We start from the raw sequence: 24317 nt of genomic DNA, 5'->3' as shown, positions 1-24317 counted from the left end.
GTGACTAGCATAAGAATAAATTCTTATTTCTCCTGAGATTTCAAAATACGTCATGAATAAACTGCATTGGAAAATGAATTTCACTGCATAATTAGAAAAACTAAATAGAAGATTGTTTTTGGTTTGCTACATATGTTTGATGGTTAGAACAAGCAACAACAGAGAAAACCACACAAAATCATTTTTTTTGTTCTTATTTATTTATTTATATCCCACCTTTATTATTTTTTACAAATAACTCAAGGCAGTGAACATATACAGCGCACCTTCCATCTCCTATTTTCTCCACAACAAAAACTATGTGAGGTGGATTGCAGGGGTGGGTTCTAAATTTTTTTACTACCAGTTCTGTAGGTGTGGCTTATTTTGTGGGCGTGGTTTGATGATCATGTGACAATTCTTTAGGATTTAGAAGAGGTACTGGTCTACCAGGCTTTTAACTGCTTGCAGAGCTGTACCAGTCTACCCATTTGTTTTTGGAGCGTTCCGGTCTACCCATTTGTTTTTGGACTGCACTGGTCTACCACCACACTGCCTTTTAACACTGATCAGCTGTAGGGCGGCCCTTTGAAGCCCTGCGGCAAGAATTTAAACAGTTTTTTTCCTTCTAGCCGAAAAGCTGGGACTCAGGAAGCAGCGAATAGATTGGGAGCAGGGCCAAATAAAAGGTAAGAATAACACGGGGGCCGGCGGGAGGGCCCAGCTCCCAAACAAAGAGAACCGGTTCGGTGACATCATATCATCACCGCTACCGGCTCGGCCGAACCGGGCCAAACCGGGAGGAACCCACCACTGATGGGTTGGGCTGACAGAGAGTGACTGGCAGTGGCCCAAGGTCACCCATATGACTTTCATGAATAAGGCAGAACTAGAACTCAGTCTTCTAGTTTCTAGCCTAGTGCCTTAACCATTAGGTCAAACTGACTCTCTTTTAGCAACTAAATTTTAGCTCCTAAAAGTGGTATATTGCTCTACTATATTGCTATAATTATTACTATAATACTGCTTAACTACAGTACTGTGTATTGCTAAACAATGGAAATCTGTACAATTTTAATGGAGAAGTAGCATGATAAAATTTACTTGGTAGCATTGCTTGAAAATGCTTTAACCTCTAGGCAAAAATTACAAATTTCTTAACAATAGCAAAGTATTAATTAATAAGGAACAGAGAGATGCTATTGTTTATATAAGAGATAAACATCTTTCTAACATTCTGTGTTAGAATTCATGGGAATGTTAAAATGAACCAGCACTGTTCCAATATCGAAGGGGCTGCTGCAAAGAAGAGGGAGTCAGCCTATTTTCCAAAGCATCTGAAGGCAGGACAAGAAGCAATGGATGGAAACTAATCAAAGAGAGAACCAACTTAGAAGTAAGGAGAAAGTTCCTGACAGTTAGAAAAATTAATCAATAGAATGGACTTGCCTCCAGAAGTTGTGGTGCTCCAACACTGGAGGTTTTAAAGAAGAGATTCGGGTAACATTTGTCTGAAATGGTATAGTGTTTCCTGCTTGAGTGGGGGTTGGACTAGAAGACCTCCAAGTGCCTTCCAACTCTATTATTCTGTTATTCTGCATCATATAAATGTTAAATGTAATGTAATACTTTGTTTGCAAAACAAAGCAAATGTATGTATGAAGTGTATGCTACCCATCATTTAAATGTTAACCCTTTTACAAATTAATTTAGTACTTTTAAAATTATTTTTGCTCCTTTAATTTCAGCAAACATAATTCCGACAGTTCCACTTCAATATTATCAAACTAATGATATACATATGTTACCACCTTTCATCACAGTATAAAGTATTCTGGCTCAAAAGGGGGAGGGAAGCTTAAATCAAAATATATTTGTTAGTTTTTGCAACGTTGGCAGTAGAATTTTGGTATATTTTAATCTTCCAGTCATTTCTTTCCTCTTTCTTATCTTTATACCTCATTATCTTTGTCAGATAATGGCTAGCCAAATGGAGGGAACAAGCATTCTTTTCATATTTCAGGGGAAAAGAAATTAAATGAGAAAGTTGCAAGAGATTTATCTGAGTCAATGATTAGGGCAACATTCCTATCAGGTCAGAAATCAGATTTACAGGAAGAACATATGTCCAATTAAGAAATGAATTGGAATGCGAAATCACCATGAAATACTTAAGAGCATGTACTATTAATGATATACATCAAAGTTGCCCATGGAAGTTTTCAGACAGATTCTGAAGAATTATTTTTGGACATCTTGCAATAACTGAAATTGCTGAGTGTAGAAAAATTGGCCAGCAGCCAGGATGAAACACTTTTGCTGAAGCAGTGTTCACAAGAAAGTAGGTCTCCTCTGAAAAAAAAAAAAACTGGCTTCCTCTGACTTTCTCCAGTTGAGATATACACACCTATGTGAAAGGATAATCTTTGCATTTGGCTTTATAGAGGAGCCATTTCCCCCACCTATTCTAAGGATCAAATCAATCACAGTCTGGCTTTAGGGTGAATAAATTTTGACAATGTTTTCAAAGACCATTATTTACTTTGGGAGTGACTCTTTTTGGGGAGGGTATTCAATATTATTTTTTATTGATATGGCGAAAATATATCTGGGCAGCCTACAGCAATTAAAATTAAAACCATATTTTAAAAAACCTGTTAGGAATAGAATAGAATAGAATAGAATAGAATAGAATAGAATAGAATAGAATAGAATAGAATAGAATAGAATAGAATAGAATAGAATAGAATAGAATAGAATTCTTTATTGGCCAAGTGTGATTGGACACACAAAGAATTTGTCTTTGATGCATATGCTTTCAGTGTACATAAAAGAAAAGATACATTCGTCAAGAATCATAAGGTACAACACTTAATGATAGTCATAAGGTACAAATAAGCAATCAAATCACACTAGGAAACAATCAATATAAATTGTAAGGATACCAGCAACAAAGTTACAGTCATGCAGTCATAAGTGGGAGGAGATGGATGATAGGAACGATGAGAAGACTAATAGTAAGAGTAATGCAGACTTGGTGAATAGTTTGACAGTGTTGAGGGAATTATTTGTTCAGCAGAGTGATGGAGTTCAGGAAAATCTGTTCTTGTGTCTAGTTGTTCTGGTGTGCAGTACTCTATAGCGTCGTTTTGAGGGTAGGAGTTGAAACAATTTATGTCCAGGATGCAAGGAGTCTGTAAATATTTTCACAGCCTCTTTTTGACTCATGCAGTATACAGATCTTCAATGGAGGACCTCAATAGCGCTAACAATAGCACTTGGATTTATGTACCAGTTCATAGTGCTTTACAGCTCTCTCTGAGCAATCTAAAAAGTCAGCATATTGCCCCCAACAATTTGAGTACTTATTTTACCAACCTCAGAAGAATGGAAGGCTGAGCAGGTGAGGATCGAACTCCTGGCAGTGAACAGAGTCAGTCCGCAATACTGCATTCTAACCACTGCGTCACCACAGCTCTTAAAAATACACAAGACATATAATCAAGGTATATGGCATCTGAAAAGAAATGGCATTTGAGAATCAAAAACCTGAAAATAATGACGAATCAACTAGCCAGAGTCCTGTTGTCAAAAGAAACAATCACAGTGTCATTCCTCCATGAATGGGACACTCAGAGAAATATCAAATGGCAGATCAGGTCAGGCATGGTGACTTCTATCGTAGCTGAGTTTGGCTGAAACTCAAAACTAAGCAAGATTGAACCTGATTAGTATTTGGTTGGGAAATTACCAAGGAGTTCAGGGGTTCTGTATTGTTGTCAAGAAACCTTCACAGGCTTGAGTTTGTCTGTTTTATTTACTTAATTCAAATTCAGTCAGTTGAAGTCAGTCAGTCACTGCCTGACTTCAACTGACTTTGGACAATTCACAATACAATACCATAACAACCAACATCAACCAAAATGAAGATTTTTGTGCTTGAACAGGGGGGGTAGGACTAGAAGACCTCCAAGGTTTCTTCCAGCTCTATCCTGATTGATTGATTGATTGATTGATTGATTGATTGAGTGAGTGATTGATTGAAGATGGGATCTGGGCACAAAAACAAAACAAAAATAAAAGTCTTCTGAAGAAAGGGCCCCATTTATGTCCACCCAAGGCCTGGTGAAACAACCAGATTGTCAGGGTTCCAAGTAACACCACCAACAAAATAAGAATCCGAGGCTTGAAGTTCCTCAAGGTTCCATTTTATTAGAGATGTCATATTGGCATATCTGGGAAAAACCTGAATCTGAAACTTTTCAGACTTTCCCACCCAAAGGAAAGTCCACGTCCCTGCCAAGCACCCACAAGTCCATCACATGGTCCAATCAAAGCACCGTCCCAACTGGAGATGCCTCCCAGTTCCAGCCTTCCAGGTGCAGGGCAAGATGTCCTTGACTCTCTGAGAAAGAAATGTTATTATGACTGTATATCACCCTGGCTCCACACATTTCCCCCCTCCCAGTTTCCCACAGTAGTAAATGTGGCAGGCCTGAAGATCCAACAAAAAAGATGGCTTCCAGGCCTGACACAGATTTTCAGATCTTTACAGAAGTTCAACAGGGTGGGAGCCACATGAATTTTAGGGGAAAAACATGAGGAGTCTATCTTTCTTCATAATTATTACCCCTTTTATAAGTGCTCACTAGCATTGTAAAGTGAGGTATAAATCAAATATATAAATAAAAAATCCTGAAGACAGAGGAAGAAGGCAACCAAAGTCTACTACCATCACTGAAACCTATTATGATTGGTCTTCTCCTTCTTCCTTACTACCAATGGGCCTTTGAGAAGAATTATAGAACACACACACACACACAAACACACACAGAAAGTATTATTTATTTTATTTTTAATTGCAAGAGTTTTTATTGGTAGAAAGCTGCTTTGACTGGCGTCTCATTATCCTGAAAATCAAGCGCTAAACAACTCGATTCAAAATACATATTTTTAATCTTTTGTTTTCCTGCTTTTGGGTGCATATATTTATGCATTTACCTCATTTTTACTTTTGTATGCTTTTGCCATAAGCCGTCTTGACTAGAGGCATACAAATGTAGTAAATGAATGGGTTTTAAATATGCTGATTTAAACAGACAGCAAAAAATAAAGTACAAACACAGTGAAAAGAGCAAATATACATGAACATTTCTTTTTTCCTCCCTTTTTTGCCTTTGTTTTGCCACCAACCAAGTATCAATTCAGATTGAATTTAACACTTTAGTTTTGAATGTCAGGTAAAGTTAGCATTAGTTTGAATGTTCTTTTCTACAATAAAAGTAATGAAACAAATATCAACCCTTAAGGTAGGTAATTAGAAAGTCAGGGGTAATGACTTCAGCTAACACTGGTATTGTCAACACTTTGCTAAAAATACATTATAAGTTGCTGCTCATTCCCTTTTTCCCTCTTTCTCTCTCTGTCTTTCTGTTCCACTCTATGTATTTACATAATCTCCATGTATTGTACAATGTTAGAAGCCATTTTTTGTTGTGGTGGTGGTTAAAAGCGCTAGATAGAAACCAGGACATGGTGAGACTCAATCCTACCAAGAATCAAGACTGATTGGAAGTAGATTTCTCTGTCTAATCTACCTCGGTATATGATGGATTAAAAAGCTGGTCCATAGGTCAATGGGCCATTAGGTGATCTGAAGGAGACCAAAACATTAGAATGAGCAAACATTAAAAAGTTTATTTATGCATTTGCTTGTTTCAATTTCAAATTTCAGTTTCAAATCTTTATTGTCAGTGCACAACATATGTACAATGAGATTGGTGGAACTCCCTCAGTGCACCCCCACCCCCACCCCCCAACATAATACAACTCACAGTGAAGACAGAAAATCCCTAATCCAATAAAATATATTAACAAAACACCCAGTCCTATTGCACCAGTGTGAACATGTTACACATTGCGCCGGCCCTGCAGTCCATCATACTATGTAGTTATGATGTTATTTCGCATTCAGGAGTCTGACAGCCCATGAATAAAAACTGTTCTACAGCCTGTTTGTGTGGCTGGCTATACTTCTATGTCTCCTTCCCGATGGTAGGAGGGTAAAGAAGTGGTGACCAGAGTGAGAGTCATCCCTGAGAATTTTCCTCACTCTTCTAAGGCAGTGAGCGCTTGTTTATTTATTATACAGTACAAATGTATATGGCACCGAACTCATACACAGGTGATTCCAGTGGGTTACAACCTTAAAAATCCACAACATAACCCCCCCCCCAAGCCCCCTCTCCCCCCACTCCAAAGGCAGTGGCAGCACAATCAAATCTGCCGTTTCTTCAGCTTCATCTCTGATTTGTGGTTCCCAGACCTGCTGGCAGAACTATGTCTGCAAGGCCTTACCCAAAAGCAACAAGGTGAGGACCAAGGAATGCGTTGGGAGGAATGATGTTCCATAGAGAAGGGGCCACTACCGACAAGGCCCTTTTTTGTGGGCCTGTGGTTCCCACAGATGTATTTTGTATTTAAGGATTTTCAAAAGGCATGGTCAAACAAATGAGGAGATGCCGAGAAGAAAATGGCAATCAATTCAAACATTTAAAGTAACTGATGTATAAAAAAATGATCTATGCAGCCATTTGATATTTGGTACCCTGTATGCTAGGGCTTTTCAAACTTGGCAACTTTAAGATGTGTGAACTTCAACTCCCAGAGCAGCTAGGGAATTCTGAAGTCCATACATCTTAAAGTTGCCAAGTTTGAAAAGCACTGCTGCATATGGTACAGCAGTGAGTATAGGCACAGACATCCCTATTGTCAGGGTTCCAAGTAACACCCCCAACTAAAAAACCATTCCAAGGCTTGAGGTTCTTCAAAATTCCTTTTTATTGAAGATGTCATATTCGCACATCTGGGAAACCCGAATCTGAAAGTTTCCAGGTTTTCCCCACCTAAGTGAAAGTTCAAGTCCCTACCCAGCACCCACATGTCCATCACATGGTCCAATCATCCACCATCTAAACTGGAGACACCTCCCAGTCATCCGACTCCAGGTGCCAGGGCAATGCGTCCTTGACTCTCTGAGAAAGGAATGTTGTTTTGACTACATATCACCCATACTCTATGCAATCCCCCTCCCATTTTCCCACAGAAGAATATGTGGCATGCCTGAAGGCGCAAATGTAAAAGATGGCTTCCAAGTCTGACAGCCCCCCCCCATCAGAAAAGTGTGTCCTGTAATGAGAGTAACACAGGGGTTTAAAATCATTACTTAACCAGGTCTGATACCTATAGCTGTAACTATATTCTTCATGAATATTTATTTATTTATTTATTTATTTGTTCAACTTGTATGCCACCTTTCTCCGAAGACTCAAGGCGGCTTACAATGCATTTAAAAACCATATATAAAAACATTAAAAATTAAAACATTAAAAACAATTAAAACCCATTCACACCATTCATGGCCGGATCTCGCCAGATCGCAACAGCGAGATCAACGGCCCCAGGCCTGCCGGAAAAGCCAGGTCTTCACTGCTTTTCAGAAGGCCAATAGGGTGGGGATGGTCCAGATCTCAGGAGGTAACTGATTCCAGAGAGCTGGGGCAGCCACAGAGAAGGCCCTCCCCCGCGGGCCCACCAGCCGGCAATTGTTTAACTGACGGGACCCGGAGGAGACCAACTCTGTGGGATCTTACCGGTCACTGTGAGCTATGCGGTAGAAGGCGGTCTCGAAGATAACCTGGCCCTGAGCCATGTAGGGCTTTTAAGGTACTAACCAACACCTTTGCTATGAAAGCGTTGTGATCTAATATGAAGATTTTAAAATAGCTGGTTGTTTTTATAAAAAAAACCCGGCATCGGGAAGCAGGAACAGCTCAGCTATTTGTCTTTTTTTTCCTTTGATGATGATAATGATGATGATGTCAGTTCAGATGTTCAGATGTTTAGTCTGCATGAAGAGCCCTGAACTGGCATCAGGTCCTTGTGAAAGAGGAAAATGAATCCCTCCATCCCCAGTGAACTCAAATGCTCCACTGAGGAAATCAGGATGTCTTTCTTCATGTCCAGAAAATAGATGAGTACTTAACAAAGACCTTGAGTTAATTGGTTTGGGAGGAGACTCCAGCTTCAGGTACATGCCTTGCTTCTTCAATCCAATTTGTTCCTATGTTTTCAAGCACTTCAGGCTTATTAAAAAGTGTTGTTTCCTCAGTAGCCTTGTACCTCCATTTGCCTCAGGCAATTGCAAAATATTGTTCCAGGGGACCAAAGTAAATATAAAGAAGAAGAAAAAAATAGCCAGCAAGCATACATTCCCAAAGAGAAAGTGAAAGAAAGGTTCAGTAGATAATAACAGTGCAAAGGAACACAAAGCTCTTCCTTTTTAAAGAGAGTATCTATGTGTATGTGTCAAAAAAAAAAAAAATCAAATCAAGATGGCAGGCAATAGAAGCCCTGCCCCCCTTTTCAACAGCCTCTTAAAAACAGGTGAGGTTCCATTACATGGTGATGGTTGCAAATGTGATTTTTTTTGACTCCCAAGATAGAGACAGCCTTGCATATAGACCAGTGATGGCTAACTTTTTAGACACCAAGTGCCCAAACTGCAAGATGCACACACACCTGCAAACGCGGACTGCGAACTGCATGGGCATGCACATATGCGGACATGCATGCAGATATGTGCATGTGCAGACATGCATGTGTTATGGAATGAAAGACTGAAAAACATTCCTTGGTCAGCCAGATACAGTTTATTGAGCAGGTTCAGAGCCAGATTTGTACCTGAAATTCTGAACCCCGGAAAGCTCTGATACAACTGCTTATATATGTTTCCAAGACAAAGGGTTTGGTGAGCAGATGCATTTTTCCATATATGGTTAACATACACTTGTTATATGATAATTGACACTTCCTAATTACTAAACCATTATTTTCTAGTTTCTAAGATTATTTTTAGCTAGACAACCTTCCTTAGTTCTGTAATTACTAATGCGGGAGATTTATTGCTGTCCTTAGGTAATAAGTAGCTCTTTGTAACATACATGTCCTTGTGTCTTTGACAGTGAGGCCCCTCAAATGTTTTCCATATGGCTGTCCTTCTGTGACAGCTAGGCCTTATCAGAAGATATATTACCAATAATGGGATTTAGCTGATTTTTAATATAATCTCCAAACAAGCACATTTCTCCCTTATAATAATGTGAATAGAGAGGGTCCTTTAGTGTTCATGTAACTGACCCTGTATGATTCCTACTTTATTCACATTACATGCAATCATGCGCATGCATGGACATGCACATGCACAGACATGCACGTATGCGCAGTAGAGACCTGAAGACCAGCTGGCTGATGGGAGGCAGGGCATCCCAACACTGGCAGCGTGGCAAGCGGTAAGATCTTTTTCTTTCGTTAGCTTCTCTTTCGTCGTTTGCAGGGAAACAGAAGCTCATGAAAGAAACACCATGGAAATCTGATCTGGGGCAACAGTGTACGTGCCAGCAGAGAGGACTCTGCATGCCACCTCTGGCACACTTGCCATAGGTTTGCCATCACGGAACAGAAACTACCCAAATGACCCTAATCACAAGTTTACATACCCCAGTTCTTAATATGGTGTATTTCCCCCTTTAACATCAATGACAGCTTGAAGCCTTTTGTGGGATGTATGGATGTCTCTCTTTATCTTCTCAGATGGTAAAGCTGCCCATTCTTCCTGGCAAAAAGCCTCCAGGTCCTGTAAATTCTTGGGCTGTCTTGCATGAACTTCACATTTGAGATCTCCCCAGAGTGGCTCAATGATATTGAGGTCAGGCGACTGAGATGGCCACTCCAGAACCTTCACTTTATTCTGTTGTAGCCAATGACAGGTCGACTTGGTCTTGTATTTAGGATCATTGTCATGTCCTAATGTCCAAGTACGTCCCATGCACAGCTTCCGGGCTGATGAATGCAAATTGTCCTCCAGTATCTTTTGATAATATACTGCATTCATTGTGCCATCAATTCTGACCAGATTTCCTGTGCCTTTGTAGTTCACACAACCCCAAAACATCAGCGATTTCACAGTAGGAATGGTGTACTTTTCATCATAGGCCTTGTTGACTCCTCTCCAAATGTAGTGTTTATGGTTGTGACCGAAATGCTCAAGTTTGGTCTCATCACTCCAAATGACTTTGTGCCAGAAGGTTAGAGGCTTGTTTCTGTGCTGTTTGGCATATTGTAAGGGGGATACTTTCTGGCATTTGCATAGTAATGGCTTTCTTTTGGCGACTCGACCATGCAGCCCATCTTTCTTCCAGTGCCTCCTTATTGTGCATCTTGCAACAGCCACACCACATGTTTTCAGAGAGTCCTGTATTTCACCTGAAGTTATTTGTGGGTTTTTCTTTGCATCCCGAACAATTTTCCTGGCAGTTGTGGCTGAAAGTTTAGTTGGTCTACCTGACCGTGGTTTGGTTTCAACAGAACCCCTCATTTTCCACTTCTTGATTAGAGTTTGAACACTGCTGATAGGCATTCTCAATTCCTTGAGAATATCTTTTTATATCCCTTTCCTGTTTTATTCAGTTCAACTACCTTTTCCCACAGATCCTTTGACAATTCTTTTGCTTTCCCCATGACTCAAAATCCAGAAATATCAGTGCAGCACTGGATGAAGGATGCAAGAGTCAGTCAGGAGGCCAGAAACTCATTGACCTTTTATATACACACTAATTACATGCAAACAGATCACAGGTGAGGATGGTTACCTTTACTAGCCATTCACACCCCTTTGTGTCAACCTGTGTGCATGTTATCAGGTCACAATCACCAGGGTATGTAAACTTTTGATCAGGGTCATTTGAGTAGTTTCTGTTGTCATTATGATTGAAAAAGAATAAACACAGTTGATTGATAATAAATGGCTTCAGCCAGACACTAACCATGAATGAAAGAATGGTTTTTGTGTTATCATTCATATTCTCTGAAAAATGGCCAGGAAATCATAAATTCTGCCAGGGTATGTAAACTAATGAGCACAACTCTCTCTCTCTCTCTCTGTGTGTGTGTGTGTGTGTGTGTGTGTGTGTGTGTGTGTGTTTTCGTAGATTTTCACGGATACAGGTATGCAAGTCTTGGTGTATTCGGGTCGTCTCCCGTGTAAGATTGAGAGCACTTTGGCAACGTTTCGGCAGAATCTCATCTGCCATCATCAGGCTTATGCAAGGGATCTTCTGCAACAACTGCCGTTACTATTTCAAATCTGGTGCTGGTAGTCTGCTTTGCTGGGATGGCTCCACCTCTTCGTTCTGATTGGTTGGGAATCCCAGTCTGTGTCTATTGGCTTGGCTTCGGGTGTATGGTTGGTTTTTCTCCACCAGGTGGCAGGGCTTCATCTTTGTGGCTGGCTGGAATGCGATCTGGCTGGAGGCTTGGGGTGTGTGTTTGTGTGTCTGACTTCTGGGGTGTAGATTTTTCTGTCTGTGGGTGCTGGGACTCGTTTGTATATATATAGTGTTTATCTCTATCTACTGTATCTCTATCTCTCCCTCACCCTCTCCCTCTCCCTCTATCACTATCACTATCTCTATTTCGATAGATAGATAGATAGATAGATAGATAGATAGATAGATAGATAGATAATAGATAGATAGACACATAAAATAAATTAGAGAGAGAGAGAGAGATAGAGATAGAGATAGAGATAGAGATAGAGATATAGATCTAAATCAAAAACACACACAAACACACACACACATATGTATATATGTACACACACATATGCATATATATACACACACACACACACACACACAAACACACACACACATATACATACACACACATATGTGTGTGCGTGTCCAGACTCATGCTTCCAAATATAAGAAAATATGACAGAAGAGAGACAGAAGAGAGACTGAACATAAATCATCATGAAATAGCAGGTAAATTTGTTGTCAGCTTATCTCATAAACAGCAACTCTGTCCAGGTGGTGAGAAACCTCACATTTCAAATCATTTTTTAAAAAAAACCAAACCCCTCTCTTTATTAACTACCTATCAATCAAGACTGGAAATCTGCCCTATGATTTCCTAGTTTTTGCATTACACTAACACAGTATGGAAAAATAGGATGTGTAGAATTCCCAAGCCTGCAAACCATTTCCCCTAGCCTAGCCAAATGGAAGGAAAGGCATTCCCCATGCTAGGAGAAACCATTTCTAAGTAGGTGGCCACTCTCACAAGTCCACATCCTGCTGTTCAGGAAGACGTGACTGGCTGATTTAGATAGCACCCTGAGTGAGAAAAGGATGAGAGCTCTGAATCTGCAGCATGTCATTCTGAACAAAAAAAAATGACCCCAACCCAATCATCCTCTCTCCACCAGACAAAATTATTGTTCTCTTAATATTTTTTTCCCAAAGCTGTTGCAAGACTTCAGTTTAACAAGGGTGGTCAATCAAAAGGAATCTGTTTGGGTTGGAAGAGAGGACTGGTGTAATGAAATGCTGCAACACAGATGTTTACATTTCCAACAAGAGATCCACTCAGGCATCACCTTTAGCCTTCAGGACCCCAGCTGCACAGCTCTGACTTAAAGGCAATGCAGGCACAATAGAGCTCAGCAGAATGTTAATAGATTTCCTCTCCTAAGCTGGTGCAGAGACACTTAAGAATCCTCTAATGCCTGCATTACTGTCAACCCTGCTGTCTTTCAGACAATCAGAGCACCAAAGGATATATATATATATTTGGCTTGGCTCCTCATGCACTTCTTTTTAAGTCCTCCTTGACATTATGTTCCCATGGAATACAACGTCCTTTCCTCCCAGCCCACAAACCGTGGCACAAAATATATGTGCTGTGTCACTGTCATAGTATTTTGATTTTTTTTCTTTTGACAGCTGAATGGTTCCCGGTGAGTCTTTGTGCAATGATGGGAATTCTCCGTTCCTGGACAAATGCTTGCATAAATGACCAGGTCCTAGTTATGGGAATTGAAGGCCTTTTTAAAAATTTAACATCCTTAGTAGAATGTTGCCTGGGATAGTCCTAATGACAACTGCTATTGGGGGTAGGGGGTGGGAAAGGATCACCAGGAGACTCAACTGTGACAATCCTGTCCTATTGGCTTTGTTATAAGGCTGAAGTGACAGGTGTATTAGACAGGTGTATTAGAACATTTCAGGCTACATAAACAGAGGGATAGAATCAAGATCACGTGAAGTGTTAATACCACTTTATAATGCCTTGGTAAGGCCACGCTTGGAATACTGCATTCAGTTTTGGTCGCCACGATGTAAAAAAGACATTGAGACTCTAGAAACAGTGCAGAGAAGAGCAATAAAGATGATTAGGGGACTGGAGGCTAAAACATATGAAGAATGGTTGCAGGAACTGGGTATGTCTAGTTTAATGAAAAGAAGGATTAGGGGTGACATTTATTTATTTATTTATTTATTTATTTATTTATTTATTTATTTATTTATTTATTTATTTATTTATTATATTTCTATAACGCCTTTCTCCCATAGGACTCAAGTCGGTGTACAGTCAAGAAAAATATAGATACACAAACATCATAAAATTGCTAATTAAAATTATTACTTAGTTTGGTCAATTAAATAAAACCCAGAATTAGATAACATTTTAAAAAATCATTCACATTTTCATATGTTTAGCCCCACCTGTTGGAACATCAGGGTTTTGAGGGCATGGCGGAAAGCATGGAGATCAGGGATATTTCGTATCTCAGGGGGAAGTTCATTCCAAAGGTTGGAGCCCTCACAGAGAAGGCCCTCCCCCTGGGAGTCGCCAGTCGGCATAATTTGACTGACGGTACCCTGAGTAGTCCCTCCCTGTGAGAACGAACTGGTCGGTGGGAGGCTATTGGTGGCAAAAGACGGTCTCGTAGGTACCCAGGTCCTAAAGCCATGGAGCGCTTTAAAGGTGATAACTAACACTTTGAATCGCACCCGGAAGACCACTGGGAGCCAGTGCAGCTCGCGTAGGAGAGGTGTTACATGGGCGTAACGAGCTGCGCCCATAATCACCCACGTGGCTACATTCTGGACCAGTTGGAGCCTCCAGGTGCTTTTCAAGGGGAGCCCCATGTAGAGAGCATTACAGTAGTCCATACGGGAGGTAACTAGAGCATGAGTGACCATGCACAAGGTGTCCCAATCCAGAAAGGGACGCAACTGGCGGATCAGGCGAACCTGATAAAAGGCACCCCTGGCCACGGCTGTCAAATGATCTTCTAAAGATAGCTGTGAATCCAGGAGGACACCCAAGTTGCAGGCCCTCTCTGTGGGGAGCAAGATCTCATCCCCTATTGTCAGTGATGGTACCAGCTGACTATACCGGGACGCCGGAAGCCACAGCCACTCAGTCTTGGAGGGGTTGAGTCTGAGCTTGTTTCTCCCCATCCAGACCCACATTGCCTCCAGGGTACAAGACATCACAGCAAGGACATCGTTGGGATGGTCTGGGGTGGAGATGTATAGCTATGTGTCATCAGCATGCTGATGAACACTCACCCCAAAACCACGGATGATCTCGTCTAGCGGTTTTACATAAATGTTGAACAGAAGGGGTGAGAGGACTGGCCCTTGCAGCACCCCACAAATAAGGTGCCTCGAGGTCGACCTCTGCCCCCCTGCCAACACAAACTGCGAACGGTCAGAGAGGAAGGAGGAGAACCACCGAAGCACGGTGCCCCCTATTCCTAATCCCTTCAGCCGGTGTAGTAAGATACCATGGTCGATGGTATCAAAAGCCTCTGAGAGATCTAATAGGACCAGGATAGAGGAGCAACCTCTGTCCCGAGCCCTCCAGAGATCATCCACCAACGCGACCAATGCCGTTTCCGTGCTGTATCATGATCTGAAGCCCGACTGCAACGGATCCAGATAGACAACTTCATCCAGGTATCAGGGTAGTTGTCGCACCACCACACTCTCAACAACCTTCGCAACAAAGCGAAGATTGGAGACTGGACGATAATTTGATAATATAGCTGGGTCCAGGGAAGGCTTCTTGAGGAGGGGCTTCACAACCGCCTCTTTCAAGGCGGCAGGAAAGACACCCTCACTCAGAGAAGCATTTATAATCCCCTGGAGCCAGCCTCGTGTAACCTCCCGGGAGGCCAGTACCAACCAGGAGGGACACGGGTCCAATAAACATGTGGCAGCGTTAAGCTTGCCCAGAATCCTGTCCACGTTCTCAGGAGTCACAGAGTCAAACTCTTCCCAGATAACGCTCTCAAGACCTGCCCACGTCTCCTCCCCTGGATCTACCCAATCGGAGTCCAATCGAAGCCTTCCCAAATCTGAGCGACTTTATCAGGCAGGAATTGTACAAAATCCTCAGCTCGACCCTTTAAGGGATCTTCCCGTACCCCCACCTGAAGTAGGGAGCGGGTCACCCTAAACAGTGCGGCTGGGCGGTTCTCTGCACTAGGTAGGTCTTAATATAAGATCTCACCTGTGTTCGGTCAGATTCAGATTGGCTTGACCTCCAATCGCTCTCCAGGCGTCTTTTCCAACGCTTCATCTCTCTCAGCTCCTCAGAAAACCAAGGAGCTAGATGAGATCGGTATCGGGTCAGAAGCCGCAAAGGCACGACGCGGTCCAAGGCCCCAGTAGTAGCCCTGTCCCAGGCGACCACCAGGTTCTCAGTCGAGTCGTGAGCCAGACATGATAGCAGTGTTCCAATATCTCAGGGGCTGCCACAAACAAGAGGGAGCAAAGCTATTCTCCAAAGCACCTGAGGGTAGGACAAGAAGCAATGGATGGAAACTAATCAAGGAGAGAAGCAATTTAGAACTAAGGAGAAATTTCCTGACAGTTAGAACAATTAATCAGTGGAACGACTTGACTCCAGAAGTTGCAAATGCTCCAACACTGGGAGTTTTTAAGAAGAGATTGGATAACCATTTGTCTGAAGTGGTGTAGGGTTTCCTGCCTAAGCAGAGGGTTGGACTAGAAGACGTCCAAGGATCCTTCCAACTCTGTTATTCTATTCTAAGGTTGTTAATAAATAATAAATGTACTCCATGTATTAAAAGGAAGACTCAGCAGACCCAACAAAGTGTGAAACACACTTGTCAGGGTTTTGCCAAGGATTCCAAGGGGGCTTCAAGGAATGAGCTGATGTAAATAAAGCATTTGGTGTGAAAGCAGTGAAGGAGTTTCATCCTTGGAAGGCTTAACACAGCTGCTTGGAAATAGTTTCTGGGCTGCCTACTGGAGAATGGGCAGTGGACAAGCCTGAAAAGTGGCTGTATTTTCACATGCAGGAAAGAGACAACCCTGAAAATCCTTTGAACCAGTTATGGCAAAACTGCCAAAGGATGCAGCTGCTGTAATACTTCTAAATAAGAGGAACATCTCGGCTTCGCTGATTGGCTTTTCAAAGCACCTTTTTCAATGCTTTGCACAACTTAAGAAGCACAGAATGGAAGTGTGGGAAGGGTCCTTAGAAACCATCTAACTACAAAAGAAATTGCATGAAAATTTATCTAGTCAATGTTGGAAATGTGAAAAACCTGAAGGGTCATTTTATCATTTGAGCTATGGTGGCACAGTGGTTAGAATGCAGTACTGCAGGCTACTTGTGCTGACTGCCAGCTGCACAGAAGTTTGGCAGTTTGAATCTCACCAGGCTCAAGATTGACTCAGCCTTCTGTTCTTCCGAGCAGAGGTGGGTTTCAACAGGTTCTGACCAGTTCTGGAGAACCGGTAGCAGAAATTTTGAGTAGTTCGGAGAACCGGTAGTAAAAATTCTGACTGGCCCCACCCCCATCTATTCTCTGCCTCCTGAGTCCCAGCTGATCGGGAGGAAATGGGGATTTTGCAGTAACCTTGCATTGGTTGCATTGCATTGGTTGCCGGTTGCCCTCCGGGTAAGATTCAAGGTGCTGGTGTTAACCTATAAAGCCCTTCATGGCTTAGGCCCAGGCTATTTGTCAGACCTCCTGCAACCAGCGTCAACTTCTCATCACCCGGTGCGCTCTCACAGAGAGGGCCTACTCAGGGTGCCGTTGGCTAGACAATGTCAGCTGGCAACCCCCAGGGATAGAGCCTTCTCTGTGAGCACTCCCATCCTTTGGAATCAACTTCCCTTGGGGCTCCGATTGGCCCCTGACCTTCACACCTTCTGCCGTGAATTGAAAACCTGGCTATTTATGTCCCCCTGCCTGGACTGATGGAGTAGTATATTTTAATTTTTTAAAAAAAACTAATATTTTTTGTATATATTTGTTGTTTTTAACACTTGCTTGGTCAATTGTCATTGTGAGCCGCCCTGAGTCCTTGGAGATAGGGCGGCATACAAATTTTATAAATAAATACATAAATAAATAAATAGATCTTCCCCTGGATTGTGGAGGGAATGGAGATTTTACAGCATCCTTCCCCTGCCATGCCCACCAAGCCACGCCCACCAAGCCACACCCACAGAACCGGTAGTAAAAAAATTTGAAACCCACTACTGCTTCCGAGGTTGGTAAAATGAGGACCCAGATTGTTGGGCCAAGATGCTGACTCTGTAAACTGCTTAGAGAGGGTTGTAAAGCACTGTGAAGCAGTATCTAAGTATCTATTGCTATTGCTATTATGCATGGTGAACTTGTGAAAAAGTAAAAAGATTCTGGGCACAAATATATTTGGAGATGCAGAGAGTTGAAAAGTTAACATTGGGATGAAACCAGAATCTTTCTTAATAAATCTTATGGATGGTCAACTAGAAAAGGCTCGTGCACAACTGATTTTATATATGGTAACTGGAGCAAGGCTGTTATATGCACACCAATAGAAAAGAAAAACTACCCAGACACCCAAAATGAGGGAATGAATCATGAAGATAACTTAATTTGTAGAAATTACTAAATTGACTTGCTTGATTAAGGAGGGAACTACAACTATTTTTGTAAAAGACTGGAAATCTTTTATGGGCTTTTTGCTGAAAATGCTCTGATCAAAACCAGAACCAGAGAATACCCTCAGCCTCTTACATCATGAAAACAAGACAAAGCAAAAGGAAAACACAGCATGGCAGTGTTTTAGATAACTTATCTCTGGGTCTTTGTTATTTATCCCTTCCTACTTAGGTCATCATGCTAGTCATATTATCTCTGAGATATGGTCAGTGAATGAAAAAAAAATTGGTTTACTGAGCCACAGATTTCTCACGGATTCAGTCCCTATTGCCAGTCAGAGTCAGTCCAGTTTGCTGTAAATGTTTTCGTATACGGGCACTTTAAGCAGTTCATATGTAGGAAAACTGGAGGTTCAGCTATCAATGGTAGCCCAGATGTGTGTGTGGTGGGGTACCTTTTACCACCAGATTAGGGAGATGGTGATAGATGGATAGAGACAAAAGAAAGAGAGAGAGAGAGAGAGAGAGAGAGAGAGAGGGAGGGAGGGAGGGAGGGAGGGAGGGAGGGAAAGAAAGAAAGAAAGAAAGAAAGAAAGAAAGAAAGAAAGAAAGAAAGAAAGAAAGAAAGAAAGAAAGAAAGAAAAAGAAATCACAATTACCCCTAGAAAGCTGTGAGACCTAACCTCTACAGTCATGGCTGCAATGTTTTTTCAGCTTGCTGACAAATACAATTTTCCTGATTCAGAACAAAGCAAACTGTAATAGCTTCTAAGAGTCTAGAAGTCACAGCACACCTGAGTGGCTTTATGCTGCCTAACCAGCTTTGATTTGCATTGTAAGGAGAGGAAGCCAAGGGTTGCCGAAAACTGCACTCAGAGGGAAATAGGCAATTGTTTTGGAGTCCCATTATTTCTGTGATTCATTTGGATAGACCTTGCCCATTCTGTGCCTGTTTTCAAGCTCTCATTTTGGAAATCCTTTCTTGTCAGCAGTGGCTGATGGTCTTGCAGAACCTTGATCCTGGCTGAGAGAGGTTTCATTTTTTTCCTCATCTTAAGTGTTGTGGAGAGGGCTACAAACTGGTCCATTCTCTGCAGATGGTTTATACAATGACAGGCAAATGAAATACAATGAAATGCAGTTGTGGGTGCAACTAAGCAACTGATAGTCATATGTATCATCATTATCATATTTATTTATTTATTTATTTATTTATTTATTTATTTATTTATTTATTTATTTGTTTGTTTGTTTGTTTGTTTGTTTATTATATTTCTATGCTGCCCAACTCTCCGAGGACTCTGGGCGGCTTACAACAAAGACAGTATAAACAATATACAATAAAAGACATTAAAAAAACCCATACACACTGCTCATGGTCAGATGCGAGATCTGTGGCAAGATCAACGGCCCCAAGCCTGCCAGAAAAGCCAGGTTTCACCATTTTCCGGAAGGCCAGTAGGGTGGGAGAGGTCCGGGCCTCAGGAGGTAGCTGATTCTAGAAAGCCGAGGTAGCCACAGAGAAGGCCCTCCCCCACGGACCAGCCAGCCAACATTGTTTAGCTGACGGGACCCGGAGGAGGCCAATTCTATGGGATCTTACCTGTCTTTGGGAGCTATGCGGTAGAAGACGGTCTCAAAGATAGTCTGGTCCTAAACCATATAGGGCTTTAAAGGTAATAACCAACACCTAATACGCTACCAACACGCTAATCATCATCATCATCATCATCATCATCTAAATATTTGAAAGCTGAAACAAGAAAAGAGACCAGGAAAAAAAGATAGAAAGAAAAGAGATATATAAGGAATATTAAACTGAGTTAAAATTAAAATATTAGATTAATACTGCATATAAAAGTAGGCTGACATCGATTTAGCACTTCAAAATCACTATTCAGAACCAAATTAATTTTCTTAATAAACAAAGATAGCCAATATAAAAAGAATCTTCAACTGGAATGAATATTTAAAAGGACTTTCTATCTAATCTAAAACTGTCTATTGGTATTGCAGGAAAGCAGACAAGACCCAATGTTTTAAAGCCATACAAACATGGTAAATAAGTAATAAATGTAAATCCATACGCAGAATTATAATCCATGAATGGTATCCAGATTAAATTCCCTGTTAGATTTGGTTTTTTTCAAGTATAACATTATTTTTGATGTTGATACATATTCCCACAATTTATTCTGCCATTCTTCCAGAGAAGGAATTATATGTGATTTTCAGTAAAAAGGCATAAAGTATCCCAGCAGCTGTTATCTTATACAAAGCCAATTCCATATACTTTGCAAGCTTATAACATTTTGTGATATTTAGCAGTAAAACAGCTGGCAGGAAAGAAGATTTAACCCTAGGAATCTGTTTCATTCTGTAATAAATTCTCTTCCAGATTTGAGAAATCATCTCAAAAGACAATGCAAAGGCCCAATTCATGCCATCTGGACAGAGGTTTTTGTCTTTTGTTTTTGCAAAGACTGACTGAATAGCTGCTAAAAATGGCTTTTGTTTTGCAAATCAGGCAGGGGATCATCAGGGTTTGAGTAAAGTTTGAATTTCCCCTACATTACCCATGTTCAATTAGCAAAATATTCTTTAGAAGAGATCATCCATCATCATCCTTTGATGTTAGTTGGATGTTTTTGTGTGCAAACATCAAGTGTTTACTCTATAAACTAAGTATTGAGCCAGACTGAGTGACAGTTTTGCTGCCCAGCCTAACCCAATTTATAAAAGCGGAGACCATGCACATCCTCCATAGAGAATGGACATAGGATTCTGATGTTGTGCCTCTAGGTGCTATTGTGTGATCCTTACTGATATTGTGCTGACACTTTCCCCAATATATCTTGGTTGTTCAAACTTCCCTTGCAGAAAATGATAGATTCATCATTTTATTGCTATTCCCCATACTGCAGCACAGTCCAATTTAGTGGATCACGACACTTCAAGGTAAAAGAAATCTGGGACAGGTTCATTTCATAACACTGGCTGGAGCATTGAATGTTTAAGCCTCAGCACAGGGAGGGGCATGAAAAAGCTCAAAAGGGACAATGGAAATTCACACCAAGAAAGGTCTGAATGTTATACGGAGAGCGGGAAGTCTGAACAATCTGGAATACTAATTAATTTTAATCAGTTACTGCTGAACATATTCCAACATTTAAAGTCCAAGGCAAATGTGGTTCATGGATTTTGTCTGTGAAATGCGATCTTGTTCCTTTATTTGAAGGGAAGGATCGAGAGCAGCAAAGGTGTTTTATGTGATTCGGTCTCACTTCAATCAGGAAAGATCTGGAAATGATTCAAATTTTTCTTCGCTCAGACAGCAAGCGAGCTAATCTGAACGTGGCACCTGTTATACATCAACCCAAACACTTTCATGTAAGGATCACAAAAGGGATATTTATCACACCTATTATTCAATGCACAGTTTGGCCTTTCTCAATGTATCTGAGGCCTGGTGTAATTTCCCTGAAATGTTGAGTGTGGAGATATTGATTGATGGCAAGGAAATAAAACCATGATGATACTCTGTTGGGGACTGAAAGCAGAAACACTGGCAGAATAGAGGAGGAGGAGGAGGAGGAGGAGGAGGAGGAGGAGGAGGAGGAGGAGGAGTCAGGATCACCTACTCTTGTACGGTTGACCAATTGAAAAAATGAAAAATATCAATTCTTTGATTTTCAGGGGGATACCTTTTTCCGATTCCACCATGGTGGTTCTTAATCTGATTTTCCATGGTGGCCTTTAGATAGAGAACAATCTGCCACTGGATTCCAACATTCTTAAAATTTGGGGAGGGTGAGATTTTTTTAAAAAATGTATTTATTCAGACTTTAAGAATTAGCTGGGTTTAATGGATTGTTCATTTGGATTTTGTCAACTGCATACAGTCATCTATTGTAGAAGTATTGGTATCCCTCTATAAAGCACTCATAAGGCCACACTTAGAAAATTGCATCCAGTTTTGGTTGCTATATTATAAAAAAGATGGAAAGAGTGCAGAAAAGAACAATAATGATGATGTGGGGGCTGGAAGCTAAAACATACAAATAACAGTTTGAGGGGTTGGGTATGTGTAATCCAGGGGTGGGTTCTATTTACCTTTACTACTGGTTTGCAACGGGATTGCGCATGTCCAGATTGCTTCTGTGCATGCGCAGATCGCTGATGATGACATCCGGGGTGTTGGGTGAGGCCTCCCGCCGGTTTTACTACTGGTTCTTGCAAACCGGTCCGAACCGGGGGCAACCCACCACTGGTGTAATCTGGAGAAAAGAAGAACTAGGGGTGACATGATAGCAATGTTCTAATATTTGAGAAAGAAGAGGGGGTCAACCTATTTTTCAGAGCACCAGAAGGCAAGACAAGAAGCAATGGAGAGAAGCTACTTAGAACTAAAAAGAAACACTTTCTAATAGTGATAACAATGAACTAGGCACTAGTGGAACGGCTTGTCTTCAGAAGCTGTGGGTGCTCCATTACTGGAGAAAAGACTGGACAGCCACTTGTCTGGAATATATAGGGTCTCCTGCTTGAGCAGGAGGTTATACTAGAAGACCTCCATGGTCCCTTCCAACTCTGTTGTTCTGTTAAAACAGCATATGATTTCCTAAAATAAAGACAAGAAAAAAGAAAGCTAGGCAGGAAGAGTAACCACAGAAGTGTTGGTTATTCTAGACTTGTCTGAAATTTAATGAAATGGGCCAGTGGTCTTCTATGATGCTTCTTTTCTTCCTGAACTCTAAGGACATATTAATATAGCAATTGCTATACTGCAAGCACAGTATACTGTACTGAAGAAAGTCTGCCAAGGAGAAAGTAGCAGAGGTAGCCAAATGACTTACTTTTTCCATGCATCTTTTCGTGAGAACTGTTGAGGGTAAAACTGCCCTCTGCAAAGTGGTGCAACGGACCAGACAGCGAATAGATACGTTGCTTAGCAAAACACGCAGATTCTCACAGACTCTGAACGTTTAAAGAAAAATAAACAGTCTTTACCTGTAGTAAAAAAAAACAAACTTGGCTTCTCAAAACAAAGATAACACTTCTTCAAATAATCACGGTTCAACACAAAAACATAGTTTGCTTACAATTCCAGTTCTCTTCAGTAACACAGACACAGTTCCTTTCAGCAGTTCAACCTTCTAATAGCAGGAGCAAAAGTGAATGAACTTCCTGCCTTCTTTTATGTCTGCTTAGCACAGCCAATTAGTCATCTTGTAGCAGTTAAAGTTACAGAACATAGTTTTCTATATATTACCTACCCAACTGTAGGATAAGCATCCAACAAGAACTGGTCATTTATTCCTATTCTTGACTTTTTAAAATGATGCTTATATTGTTTCAGATTTGTTCTGGTGCTTCCTCCAGTCCTTCTCCTTTCTGGGTCTCAGTTGCCTGGAAGCCCCATAATCTGTGGAGACCCACAGATGACCAAGATAATGTTGCCTCTTCGAGAGATGATGTTGTGACATGGGTAGCCAGTGGGATTCGTGCATAACTAAGCAGCATCTGTCCAAGTTGGGCTGAATGTGAAAAGCTCAGATTTTCATAGCGAGAATGTTCTGTTACCCAGAGGACAGGACTAGAATTGGTCAAAATTACAAAGAAACCCAAAGAGAAACTTCCTGGGTGTATCAGTTGTCAACTAACCAGTTGCCATACTAATAGAAATCCTAAAGGAAGGAATGGCATACCATTTCTATAATGTTGCAAAGAAAGCTCTATGGATATTTATTTATTATTTATTTATTTATTTATTATTTAAATTTGTATGCCGCCCTATCTCCGAAAGGACTCAGGGCGGCTCACAACAATAAAACAAGAAAAAACAATATTAAAAATACCCAATAGGATTATAAAAGACCATTAAAATCCCCTTTAAAATCCCTTCAGTCCAAACCAGCCAGGCGAAATAACCATGTTTTAAGGTCACGGCGGAAAGAGCGAAGGTTAGGGGCCATCCGGAGCTCCAGCGGGAGCTGATTCCACAAGGTAGGTGTGCCCACAGAGAAGGCCCGCTCCCTAGGGGTCACCAGCTGACATTGTCTGGCCAACGGCATCCCAAGGAGGCCCTCCCTGTGGGAACGCACTGGGCGATGGGGAGCTGTTGCTGGCCGCAGATGGTCTGCCAGATACCCCAGGCCTAAGCCATGTAGGGCTTTATAGGTAATTACCAGCACCTTGAATCTCACCTGGAGGGCAACCGGTAGCCAATGCAGGTCCCGCAGGAGAGATGTAACATGAGAGTGTCGGGACACTCCCATTACTACCCGCGCGGCCGCATTCTGCACCAACTGAAGCCTCCGAGGGGTCTTCACTCGGAGTGGATATGCTCTTGAAATCACCAAGAGTCAGGACTGATTTCATTAAGCATTTACTTTGGGAACAATTTGGTTTCCTCTGGATCTTTTAGAGGAGAATGTCCATATGCACATCAATGAGAAACTATAAGAGGTCTAACTCTAATCCAAAAAGTACATAGGGACTACTCCATTGGTATCTTC

Source organism: Pantherophis guttatus, chromosome 1, assembly GCF_059756535.1.
Source record: "Pantherophis guttatus breed Tessera chromosome 1, ASM5975653v1, whole genome shotgun sequence".
Lineage (NCBI taxonomy): Eukaryota > Metazoa > Chordata > Lepidosauria > Squamata > Colubridae > Pantherophis > Pantherophis guttatus.
This window is presented reverse-complemented; position numbering follows the sequence as displayed.